Source organism: Tamandua tetradactyla, chromosome X (assembly GCF_023851605.1).
Source record: "Tamandua tetradactyla isolate mTamTet1 chromosome X, mTamTet1.pri, whole genome shotgun sequence".
NCBI classification, from domain to species: Eukaryota; Metazoa; Chordata; class Mammalia; order Pilosa; family Myrmecophagidae; genus Tamandua; species Tamandua tetradactyla.
This window is the reverse complement of record NC_135353.1, coordinates 88,335,691-88,349,885: the sequence shown is the minus strand read 5'-3', so window position 1 is coordinate 88,349,885 and position 14,195 is coordinate 88,335,691. Positions and strand designations below refer to the sequence as shown.

General features: G+C 36.4%; 1 non-coding gene across 1 annotated transcript; it reads right to left on the bottom strand.

Annotated features, from left to right (window-relative positions):
* Nucleotides 1–6,801: 6,801 nt before the first annotated feature.
* Nucleotides 6,802–6,908, bottom strand: LOC143672307 (U6 spliceosomal RNA). The gene has a single exon (XR_013169772.1). It is a non-coding gene; the product is annotated as a U6 spliceosomal RNA (small nuclear RNA).
* Nucleotides 6,909–14,195: the final 7,287 nt, after the last annotated feature.

The window sequence follows — 14,195 nt, the reverse complement described above, 5'->3', positions numbered from 1 at the left end:
ATCCATTCCAGGAAAAGCCTAGTAGGGTCTTAGACTTACACCCCTGTAAGGTATAATGAGAAGGTCCAACCCCCTAGCCAGGAACGGAAGGAATTTTCACAATATTCATTAGAATCCTTCTTGATACATGGCCAACCACACATGCATTCTGTGGGTCAAGCCCCAGGCCCCAATTGAGGTTCTACAGTATATTTCCTTAGCTGTGACAAAAAAGAGGTATGAATAACAAAAATAAAACAAAATTCAGACATCTAGATCCCATTCCCTTCTAAGTAGTCAATTTGGAGGGCTCTTCCGCTTATTCTTATGTTATCAGCAATGTGTCAGACATCCCTGGAGCTTTGCCATTTTTCATAATTATCTTCAAATCAGGTGGTATACCCTTTTGATTATCCTTGGTGTTGGTGAATCTTTCTCCTAGGAAAATGGATTTGAATTTTTGGAAACAGCCAAATGGGATTTAGTGTTTAGTAGTTTAAATCATGTGGAAACACAGGCTAAATAATACAGCCACGTGTCAAAAATAATGTGTTACCAGAAAGTCATGATAATTCATTTTTTTCTCTGACTGCAATTTCCTAAAGACAGTTTCCAGGTTAATGATGTAAGCATAGCCTCTAAAATGACTATATTGATGAGGATAGCACTCACATTTATTTGACTTGTCTGCATATATGTGTTTCAAGTTCCTTTATTACACAAGTACAGGTTCTTTTTAGGCATCTTCCTTGCATTGCAGCATTGCATCTGCATGCACAAAGACATACAGTGCATAGAAAGAATGATAGTTATTATAAGAGAAAATCCTTTCAAACAGGTTTCCACATTTTAAATTATCATTTCTTCCAAACTTTTCTCTCTATAGGTGAATATAAAGTGAAGTGAACACTTCTATTCACATATATTTTTTCAATATCTTGTATTTGTAGAGGTTTGCAATTCTGGAACATACTTATGCTATCTTTGAAAAGAAGTACATAAGTCCCATATGTGTCTAGGAGTTGCTTGTAGCCAGTAGGATAGCTTTCCAGATAGAAGTAGTACAATTCATGCAACTATATTCCTCATACTTTTCCTATGAATGAAAATGAGTGTTTTTTGAGGGATCTTATAATGATACTTGATTATTCTCTGTTGTCTTCTCCCCCACAGTTAGATAAGATAAAGTTTGTCTTTCATCTGACCAGGAGAGAGCATGAGTGATTCTTGATTCAGGAATTCCAATGTAGAAAGTTAAGGGAATTTAGAATAGGTTTTGTTTCCAGCACTCTCATTACATTTTTGTGAAATTAACATTTATTATTTATTCAAACATCTTAAAAGGAGATCTTGACAGGTGTTATCTATCAACAAGTATTTCTGCATGTCAATTATAGAGACAAACTTTGGCCTGACTCTTCAAAAGTTCAGCCATCTGAACATGAGGTTGTGCCTTGTTTTGGAAGGATTGAGTAAAATGGCATGGAAACCTTGCCTCAGTTGAATTAAATCACAAACCACATCACAGTACCTTTGAAAAAAATTATAAACACCTTAAGTATTATACAGACTGAATATTTAACTCCAGTGATTCATTTTAAAAGTCCTAGTTCTTTGCGTTTATTGGTGGGTTCTAATAACTTTTTTTTAGACTGTTAGATTCTGCAGGAAACTTATTCAAGGATAGGAAGCTAAGATTTTGTTTTAAAAGCAACACTCCGTGTCTCAGATTTTCTTTTCATTGTTCAGCACCACATTTCTAAACAGCACTGAAATCAGAGTGTGCTTTGACTGCTGCTGTTAATGTAATGGCTACCATTTCAGCCAAAGAAGAATTACTAGGGTCCACACAAGGCATGCATAAAGTAGGCAAATGGAGAGATGCTGGAATTGTTGGGGCAGAAAAAGCCCTCAAAACCTAAATAATTCTGGATCATTAGAATCACTCTTTATTGCAACTTGTCTCAAAAAATAGTTCTGTGAAAACAAAAATATTTGACACTGGAGAAATACATTAACATCTTAGTTAACCATGTGACTTGGCAAGCTCCAGAAGGAGTAATTTATATAGGTAAGTTTTTGATAAAGTGGATTAAGAAGAAGGTGATGAGATTGGAGCACAGAACACTGCAAGGAGTCATAAGGCTTTGGGGGCTGAGTGGGACCTGGGCACTCTGATGTAGCAGGAACACATTCATCTCTAGTGATAGAAGGATCTAAGGCAGTTGTTTGGAGGGGGGAGTCTAAGACAAATTTTTACTTCATAGTTGTTCAAACTTCACATCCAACAAAAATTACTGCACTGCACCACCTCTTGGATGAAAATACTATGTTATTTTTCATTTGCTGGCATTTAGTCTATTTTCATTGTTATATAAATTTTCAGTCAGAGTTAGTTTTCAGTTATATTCACATATTAAAAGTTATTTGCCTAAGTAGTATTTTTTCAAATATCATATCAATAAACTTCCCACTGTGGATTATTTTTGATGTAAAAGCCAAAACATACTAAACAACGTTTTACATTGTTAATAATATAAGACATATGTTGCTTTGTTTTCATTTATTCTGCATATTATAATTTATTTAAATTTATTTCTGCATCCTACACTACTTTATGTGTATTATATAAGATAAATTCATGATCAGATATTTAGATGAGTTTAAAGATATATAAGTCAAACTTAAATCATTGCTATTAATACAAATTTAAAATTATACTAAGGTTTGAGTTCCTGGAAAATGGTGGAATAGGACAGATTAAGTTCACCCCAGCTCCAAAGAACAGCTAGAGAAGGGATGGGAAGGTGACTGACACAGTGATTTCAGGGTGTGAGTGCCTGGGATAGTCCTCTACACCCCATAGGGAGGGCCTGGTTGCAAAAATTGAGGAAGTGAAAATCAAAGATCTGGAGACTGCCTCGTTGGTGCAAACAGCCTAACATGGAAACCCAAAGCCCTCAGGAGTGCATGGACAGGGAGATGGGGACTACAAAGTAAGCCAAGCCACATTCCTTGAATGTGCTACTCTCACCAGTGCAGCCCTACAACCTGTGATCCACCGCAAACCGCATGCACCTGAACCCATCACCCACCACCCTACCAGAACCAGAAGCACCCCGGCCCTGACAACCCCCACATGTGTACCCACCCCACACCCTGACCCCAAATGCATGCATGCCTGCCCCAGCCCAACTCACCTCTCCAGCACAAGTGTAGTCTAGTCCCACCCCTCACAAGTCCTACCTCCCTGTCCTAGCCCCTGCAGGTGATCACCAACACCTAAAGGCTGCAGGTGCTTACCTCAATATCCAGGATGCAATTACTCTAGCCTTTACTGTCTTGCAACCAGACCCCACCCTGCCTGAGCTCTGTAGGCATGAACATCAGTTTACAGCTCCCCCATATCTGTGCATGTACACACAACCAAGACACATTCCTAGCTCTGGGCAAACCCTGACCTGGAAAGCTGGGTCACATGCATCCCCAGACCATACAGGCATACCACTGACCCACTGCTCTGAGCTCAGCACACACCAGGGCACTAGCTCCAAGACCCATGCAACTGCATAGACACATCCTTCCCACAGCTTGGTGGCCACACTTATAGGTGCCAGTGCAGCATCCCCATCCTTCACCTGTACCTGCACTGCACCACATCACCACACTGTTATGCCATGCCCTGTGTCTTGCATCCTGCTCCATATCCATTCTGCAAATACAAAGCTTTAGACTGCTGTAGGAAAGCAAATTCCACAGTGAACTAATCAAGATATTTACATGCCATGAAGATAGCAGAAGATCACTAAACATGTCATGATGCATACAGATATAGGCCAGAATAATGACCAAATTAAAACACCAGAGGAGACACAGATGTTGGAACACCTAATCAAATATGTTTATATAACTTTACTACATAAAATAAGTGGGATGGCTAATGACATAAAGAAGATCAAGAAGACACAAGAACAGCATACAGAGGAATTTGAAATATTTGAAGAATAAGTAGAATAATAGCAGATATCACAGAGATTAAAGATGCTGTAGACCAAGTAAAAAACATGCTACAGACACAGAACATAAGATTTGAAGAGGCAGAAGAAAGAATAAGTCAGCTAGAGGACAGGGCAACTGGTTTCGAACACTCAAAACAGCTAATGGCAAAAAAAGATGGAAAAAATTGAATTGGATCTCAGGGAAATGATGGACAAAGCAAAGTGCACAAATATAAGAATCATTGGTGTCCCAGAAGGAGAAGAGAATAGCAAAGGGCTAAGAAGATTAGTTGAAGATATAATGGGGGAAACATCCCAACCCTTATAAAATACATAAATATGCAAATCAAAGAAGCCCAATGAATTCCAAATAGAATAAATCCTAATAGACCTTCCCCAAGATGCATACTACTCAGTCTGTCAAATGTTGAAAAGGAGCAGAAAATCCTGAAAGCAGCAAGAGAATAACAATCTACTACATACAAGGGTAACCACATAAGACTGAATTCAGACTAATCAACTGGCACTATGGAAGCAAGAAGGCAGTGGTATGATATATTTAAGATCCTGAAAGAGAAAGACTTAAAGGTGAGAATTCAGTACCCAACCAAATAGTCCTTCAAAACAGTGGGAGAGATTATAATATTCAAAGACAAACAAATCCTGAAAGAACTTGCCCTGCAAGAAATATTAAAGACAGTTCTGCCAGTTGAAAAAAGAAAGACAGGAGAAGGAGGTCTGGAGGATGGCACAGAATTTAAGAGTACCACTAATGGTAACTTAATGGATAAAAAGAGAAAGAGGGAAAAGACTATATAGATCTGACAGATAAAATCCAAAATATAAAATGTTGGACTCAAGAAAGGTCTTTTCACTAATAACTTTGAATATTACTGGATTAATTTACCAATTAAAAGATACAGATTGGCAAAATGGATCAAGAAATATAATCCAGGTGTGTTAGATTCAGTTGTCAACTTGGCCAGATGAGCATAGCTAGTCTTGTTGCTGCGGACACAAGCCAATGGTAGGTGAACCTCATCTGTTGCTAATTACATCTGCAGTCGGCTAAGAGGCATGTCTGCTGCAATGAGTGACGTTTGACTTAATTGGCTGGTGCTTAAATGAGAGAACACAATGTAGCACAGCCTAGCAGCTTGGCATTCCTCATCTCAGCACTTGCAGCTCAGCCCAGGCCTTTGGAGATGCAGAAAGAAGTCACCCTGGGAAAGTTGTTGGAACCCAGGGGCCTGAAAGAAGATGAGCAGAGACCATCCTGTGCCTTCCACATAAGAAAGAACCTCAGTGGAAAGTTAGCTGCCTTTCCTCTGAAGAACCAACAAAATAAATCCCCTTTTATTAAAAGCCAATCCGTCTCTGGTGTGTTGCATTCGACCGCTATCAAACTAGAACATCAGGTATATGCTGCCTACAATAGACTAATCTTATACCCAAGGATACAAATAGATTGAAAGTGAAAGGAAGGAAAAAGATACTCCACACAAGATGTAGCCAAAAGAAAGCAGGAGTAGCTATATTAATATCAGACACAATAGACTTTAAATATAAAGACATCAGAAGAGTCAAAAAAGGACACTATATGTTAACAGGGACAATTCACTAAGAAGAAACAATGATCATAAATGCTTACGCTCCCAATCAAGGAGCTCCAAAGTACGTAATACAGACATTGGGAAACTGAAGGGAATGATAGATGTTTCAACAATAATAGTAAGAGATTTCAACACAGCACTCTCCTCTATAGATAGAACAATGAGAAAATAGAGAAGTTAAGCAACCTGATAGATGCATTAGACCTAACAGACATGTTTAGGTCATTACACACCAAAACAACACGATATTCATTCTTCTGTAATGATCATGAAACATTCTTTATGGTAGATCATATGGTGGGGCATAAAACAGGTGTTTATAAATGTAAAAACATTGAAATTATTCAAAGCATTTCCTCTGGTCACAATGGAATGAAGCTAGATATCAATAATCACGAAAGAATGAGAATTTCAAAAGTATATGGAGATTAAAAAACACCCTTTTAAGCAACCAGTGAATCAAAGAAGAAATTTCTAGAGAAATCAGTAACTATCTGGAGTTGAATGAAAAGGTTAATACAACATATCAGAACTTGTGAGATGCAGGAAAGGCTATACTGAGAGGAAAATTTATGACCCTAGATGCCTATATTAAAAAAAATAGGAAAGAGCAAATATCAACGACTTAACTCCTCAATGGAGGAACTTGAGGAAGAACAGCAAACTAAACCCAAAGCAAATAGAAGATAAATAACAAAAATGAAAGCAGAGTTAAATGAATGAGTGAACAAAAGAACAACAGAAAGAATCAATACAACCAAAAGCTGGTTCTCTGAGAAAAATCAGTAGAATTGCTGGGCCATTGGCAAGACTGACAAAAGAGAGAGGATGCAAATAAAATCAGAAACAAGAAGAGGTGTGTTACCACAGACCCTGAAGAAATAAAAGAAATCATAAAAGGATACAACTATATGCCAACAAACTAGACAACTTAGTTGAAATGGAAAAATTCCTGGAAACATGCAAACAAGATATATTGATTTAGAAAGAATTAGAAGATCTCAACAAACAAGTCATAAGTAAAGAGATTCAATCTGTCATCAAAAATCTTTCTACAAAAAAAGGCCAGGGGTCAGATGGTTTCACAGGGGAATTTTATCAAACATTCCAAAAAGATTTAACACCAATTCTCCTCAAACTTTTCCAAAAAATTGAGGAAAAAGGAACACTACCTAGCTTATTTTATGAAGCTAATATATTTTTTCTTGTAAAAAAATATGGAATGTTTCCAGGTTTGTGTGTTATCCTTGCACAGCGGCCATGCTAATCTTCTCTGTATTATTCTGATTTTTAGTACATGTGCTGCTAAAGTGAGCATGGAAGCTAATATCATTTTAGTAAGAAAAGCAGGTAAAGATGCTAAAAGAAAGGAAAACTACAAGCCAATTTCCCTAATGAACACAGATTTAAAAATTCTCAACAAAATACTAGCAAATCAAATCCAATAACCTCTTAAAAGAATTATACAACAGATGAAGTGGAGTTTATACCAGGAATGCAAGGATAGGTCCACACAAGAAAATCAATTAGTGTAATATAGCACATTCCAAATCAAAATGGAAAAAATAACATGATCTTCTCCATTGACGCTGAAAAAGCATTTGACAAAAGTCAACATAATTTTCTGATTTAAACACTTCAAAAGATAGGAACCAAAGGTAACTTCTTCAATATATTAAAGAACATGTATGAAAAACCAATAGCCAGCATCCTACTCAATGGAGAGAGACTGAAAGCTTCCCCCCCAAGATCAGGAATGAGAAAGGATGCCCTCTGTTACCACTATTATTGAATATTGTGTGAGAATTTCTAGCTAGGGAAATCAGGCAGGACAAAGAAATAAAAGTCATCCAAATTGGAAAGGAAGAAGTAAAACTTTCATTATTTGCAGATGACATGATGGCTACACTTGTAAAATCCTGAGAAATCTGCAAGGTTACTTGTGTTAATAAACAAATTCTGCAAGGTTGCAGGATATAAAATTAATGTGCAAAACTCAGTAACGTTTCTATTCACAAGCAATGATATAACTAGGAGTCAGTTAAGGAAAATATTCCATTCAAAATAGCAACTAAAAGAATCAAGTACCTAAAAATGAAATTAACTAGGGATATAAAGGACTTCTACACAGAAAACTACATAACATTGCTAAGAGAAATCAAAGAAGGTCTAAATAGATGGAAAGACATTCCTTGCTTATGCATAGGAAGGTTAAATATAGTTAAGATGTCAATTCTACACATATGGATCTACAGATTCAATTCAGTATCAATCAAAATTCCAACAACCTACATTGAAGACGTGATAAAGTTAGTTACCAAATTCATCTGGAAGGGAAAAAGAGCCTGAATAGCAAAAAGCATCCTAAAAAAGAAGAACAAAGTGGGAGGATTAACAATTATTGTGTTTAAAAATTATTGTGAAGCTACAGTGGTAAAAAAAAAAAGCATGGTGTTGGCACAAAGATAGAAATATTGATGAGTGCAATCAAATCAAGAGTGCAGAAATAGACCACCAAATTGATGATCAGCAGATTTTTGACAAGGCCCTCAAATCCAATGAACTGGCATAAAATTATCTCTTCAATAAATGGGCTTGGAGAACTGAAGAGCAATAGCCAAAAGAATGAAACAGGGGACCCTTAAGTTGCACCTTGTAGAAAAATTAACTCAAAGTGAATCAAACACCTTAACGTAAGAACTAGAACCATCAAGCTTCTAGAAGAAAATGTAGGGAAACATCTTCAAGATCTAGTAATAGGAGGTAGCTTGGCAAACTTTACACCCAAAACGCATGCAGCAAAAGAAAAAAAAGATAATGGGAACTCCTAAAAATCAAATGCTTCAGTACCTCAAAAGACTTTATCAAAAAGGTGAAGAGAAAAATTTGGAAATCACACATCTGACAAAGGATTGAAATCCTATATACATAATGAAATCATACAATTCAAAAACGAAAGAGCAAACAACCCAATTATAAAATGGGCTAAAGATATGATGAGGCATTTTTCTGAAGAGCAAATACAGATGTCTCAAAAGCACATGAAGAGATGCTCATTTTCATTAGCTATAAGGGAAATGCAGATCAGGACTACAATGATATACCACCTAAAACCTATACTAGTGGTTCCTATTCAACAAACAGGAAACTACAAATGTTGGAGAGGATGTGGAGAACTTGGGACACTTATGCACTGCTGGAGGGAATGTATAATGCTACAGCCGCTATGGATGACACTTTGATGGCTCCTTAGGAAACTAAATATCGAACTGTTTTATGAACCAGCAATTGCACTACTTGGTATGTACCCAGAAGAACTGAAAGCAGTTACACAAACAGACATTTGCACACCGATGTTCATAACAGCTTTATTCACAATCACCAAAAGATGGAAACAACCCAAATGCCCATCAACAGATGAGCAGTATAACAAAATGTGGCACATACATACAGTGGAATATTATGCAGCAGTAAGATGAGATGATGACCTGAAGCGTATGACAAGATGGATGAGCCTTGAGGACATAATGCAGAGTGAAATAAGGCAGACATGAAAGGATAGATACTGTATGACTCTACTTTTATGACCATGGTAAAGATAAATTGTAGGCTTGTAATACCGAATTTAGGGGACTTAGAGATACATTCAAGCTAGAGTTGGGTGAATGGTTAGTTAATGAGGTTGAACTCAAATATAAGGGAATAGATAGAAGTAAAGGGATTCTCTAGTGAGTCCATAAGCAATATTACCATACTGAAGGTGAACATGATGGAAAGGGGTTGTATAGACCTATGTGTCCCACTGATTAACACTAGAAATAAAAACAATTTCTTGCAAGAAGTACGTCAGAGGTATTATTTGTGTAAAAAGAGTGTTTAAATCCAAGGTATAGGGAGAAAATTGCTATTGCATGTTATGTGTTTAAAAGGAAAACATCAGCAGTACCACAGAAACAGCAGAAGTAAATAATAGGAGGAGGGACAAAGAGTTAAGGAGAGGGTTAGATTTCCTATTTGGTGAGGTGTGTTTATTGATTATCTTTCTCTTCAGAATAATTGAAAGTATCTAAAATTGAAAGTGTTGATGGATTGTGGTCTTTGGGCATTATACATGATGTAGTGGGTTTATTTGCAGTTTGCTTAGAAAGAAAGGCCACATTTGAGTAACAAAAGAGGCTATCTGGGGGTGACCTTCGGGCATAATCATAATTAGGCTTAGCTCCTCCTTTGTAGGAATATGTTTTTTAAGGTAAAGCCCCAATATCAAAGGGTTGGTTTATAAAATTTGGAGTCCCTAATACTTGAGAGACTATCAGGAATTCCCAGGTGTGAAAGTTTAATATTTCCACATTTTTTCCTCAGTCCTCAAGGGGGCACTGCAAATACTTTGTTTTTGTTTTCTGGCCAAAAATACTCCAGGTTATATGAGTATTATATTAACAGTGCAAAATAACAAGATCGCATTCCCTATTCAAGTTTCCAGTTAATTATGTTATTTAAATAAACTGATCATGCAAGTTATATTAGATAGTGTGCTATAGAAAATATAAATTTCTTACCAAAAAAAAACCCATTTCCTCCTTTGGTTTCCCACAGAAGTTGAAGTTTTAAAATGCAGTCAATATCATCCTTTAGTTTGATTTACCTTAGTCCTAACTAAGTCTGTTTCACTAATGTATCTAGTTGAAGTCTGATCTCTTTTAGCTTCCTTAACAGTTGCTGTATGGAGTAACACTGACTTTCAAAGCAGCAGAACTCTGACTTTAAATCTCAGGTGTCACACAGATATCCAAATTTCCAGAGGCTGACCAGGTTATACAAAAAGAGCTCAGCACCTCGGTGTTCAGAAGTAACAGTTTTAACTCAGGAATAGATGTGACTGCTTAAGATTTTACAATCCAGGAACCTTTACAATAAGCCTTATTAAACTTTCTTTACTCCTCACTCATTGATTGCCCATTCTCTGCCTCCATTCTGTCCCCTGATAACATATTCTCTTGAATTCAATTCTCAGTCTGCTCATTATCATTGGTCCATAATAGTGAGGCCATACAATATTCACCCTTTTGTGTCTGGCATCTAATAATCAACATATTGTCCTCAAGTTTCCTTCACCTTTTTGTATGCCTCACAACTTCACTATTTCTTGCAGTCATTCAATAATCCATGTATGTGTATACCAGTTTGCCCTTCCATTCATAAGTCAATGTACCCTTAGGCCACACCCTTCCATTGCAAATTATTAATAATGAGACCATAAATATTAGTGTGCAAAGGTCCATTCATGGCCCTGCTTTCAGTACTTCCAGGTATATACCTAACAATGGTGTTGCAGGATCAGGTGAAAATGCTATAATTAGCCTCTGGTGGAACCACCAAAATGGCTTCAAGAGAGGCTTTACTGATCTACTTATCTCCTAAAAGTGAGTATGTCTCTCTTTCCACAATTTCTCCTGCACTTGTACACTTGGGTTTATTTTTTTAAACAGTTTTATTCACACCATACAATCCATCCTAAGTAAGCAATCAATAGTTCCTTTTATTGTCACATAGTATGTATTCATCACCACAATCTATATGAGAATTGTTCCATTTTTTAAAAAATGAAGTGGAAAAATATAAAGATTTAAAAAATTAAAAGAAAAACAACCACAAGAGTCCCATACCACTCCATTATATTTCCCTCTTATTGACATTAGCTTTGGTATATTGCTTTGTTACAATTAGTGGAAGCATGTTACAGTGTTACTGTTAATCATAGACCTTATTTTGCGTTGATATTTTTTTCTGTACACAATTCTATTTTCATCACCTTGCAATTATGACCTTCAATTGTTCTCCCTCAAGTAAAAATTTTCCTTTTTTCTCCATTTAATCACCATCATTTTCCACTCTAGGTTGCTAAGTTATAGAGTCCCAGTTTTTATCCTCTGTCTCCCCTTCTGGTGTCATACATGCCTGTGGTAGTTAGATTCAGTCATCAACTTGGCCTGATGAAGGCACCTAGTTCTGTTGCTGCAGACATGAGCCAATGGTATGTGAACCTCATCTATTGCTAATTACATCTGCAGTCGGCTTGGAGGCATGCCTGCCGCAATGAATGATGTTTGACTTAATTGGCTAGTGCTTAAATGAGAGAGCGCAACATAACACAGCCCAAGCAGCTCAGCATACCTCATCTCAGCACCTGCAGCTCAACCCAGGCCTCTGGAGATGCAGAAAGAAATAACCCCAGGGAAAGTTGTTGGAACCCAGAGGCCTGGAGAGAAGTCCAGCAGAGACCATCCTGTGCCTTTCCATGTTAGAAAGAACCTCAGTTGAAAGTTAGCTGTCTTTCCTCTGAGGAACTAATGAAATAAATCCTTTTTAATTAAAAGCCAATTCATCTCTGGTGTGTTGCATTCTGGCAGCTAGTAAACTAGAACAACGCCCCTAGTACTTCTCTTTCAACCATACTCACACTTTTCTTTCTTCATTATACTTAGATTATTATGCTATCACCAGATAGTATTGCATTATCCATTTCTAGATCGATACATTCAATCCTATTGAACATTCTTTACTCCTTCAACATCAAATGCCCAATCTCTACCCTCTTTCTATTTTGTGATAACCTCTGTTCTCAACTCTCAAAATTTGGTCATAATAGTTAGCTCATATAAGTGAAACCATACAGCATTTAACCTTTTGTTTTTGGCTAATTTCACACAACATAATGTTCTCAAGATTCATCGAAATTCTTGCATGTGTTATGACTTTATTCTATCTTATAGCTGTGAAATATTTGATCATATGTATATATCACATTTCACACACTTATCTGTTGATAGACACTTGTGCTGTTTCCATCTCTTGGCAATAGTGAATAGCACTGCTATAAACATCAGTGTACAAATGCCTGTTTGTGTCTCTGCCTTCAGTTCCTCCAAATATATAACTAGTAATGGGATTTTGGGATCATATGACAATTCTATACTTAGCTTCTTGAGTAAATGCCAAACTGTCTTCCATAGCAACATTCTACATTTCCACCATCAGTAAATAAGTGTTTCTCTTTATCCACATCTTCTGCAAGTGCTTGTTCTGTGTTTGGTTTTAATAGCCATTCTAGTAAGTGTGAGATGATCTCTCATTGTGGCTTTTATTTACATTTCCCTAATAGCCAGTGAAGTTGAGCATCTCTTCATAGGTTTTTAAATGATTTTATTGAGATATAACATATACAATACATCCAAATTATACAGTCAATTGTTCACAGTATAATCACATAGTTGTGTATTTATCACCATGATAACTTTTAGAACATTTGCATGACTTCAGAAAAAGAAATAAATGGAAAAAGAAAATCCCCATCATTCTGTATCCCTTACCCTTCCCATTAGAATTGCAGTCTAACCAACTTTAAGATTTAAAATGGAGGTAGGTTAACTAAGACAGTGTAATATTGGCATACACACACACACACATATACATATATATATATGTATATATATATATATATACATATATATATGTCTCCATTTTAAATCTCTCTCTATATATATAAAACAAAGCAAATTTTCCAGATATGGATACATACAAGCTGGAAAACTTACTTTTCTTGTAACATAGTTATACAACCATTATCAAAGATCAGGGCTACTGGATTATAGTTCAACAACTTCAGGTATTTTCTTCTGGCTATTCCAAAATACTAGACACTAAAAAGAAATATCTATATAAAGAGTCTGTAGTTGCAGTCATTTGTTAAATAATAATTTCTCAGCTACACCTTCTTCTTCTAATTTCATCTCTCTATCTTCACAGATATCAGGGAAATGGAAATTTTAATTTTGTCATGTAGGAGAGTGGTGTTGACTTTCTGATTTAGAGGAATAAATCTGGTTGTTGTTCTTGGAGAGATCGGTAACTCTGTGTTTCAGTAAGTAACCTACAGAATGACCTCTTGGCTGTATTTGAAATTTCTTAGCCATTAAAAATTTATTTTGTTTCATTTCTTTTCCCCCTTTTTTTCAAGAAGGCATTCTCAATCCCATGATGTCATGGCCTGTCTCACCCACGGGGACCATGTCCCACATTGCCAGAGAGACTTATACCCCTAGGATTCGTATCCCACATAGAGGGGAAGATAATGAGTTTATTTGCAGAGTTGGTTTAAAGAGAAAGGCTCAAAAAAAGAGACCCCCTGTGCATGAATGTTAGGAATAAATACATGCAGAACTAACTTTTTCATTACAGGACTAAGTTTCATAAAGGAAACTTTCAACATAGAGTGCTTTGTTTACTAAATTGGGAGACTCTCATGCCTGAGAGAATATCAGTAATTCCTCATGTGGGGAAGATTAATATTCCCATATTTTCCTCCAGACCTTCCAGATATCTTGGTAAATACATTTTTATATTTTGCCTCAAATACTCTGGAATGTATCAGCATATTACATTAACACAATAAGATCTCATTTTTTATTCTAGGTTCTATGTAATTATACTGATTAAATTAACCTACCAAACAGATGAAATTAGTGTGCTACAGAAAATTTAAATTTTGGACCACATAAACATCTCTTTCTCTTCTCTCCCACAGAAGTTGCTGTTTTAAAATACA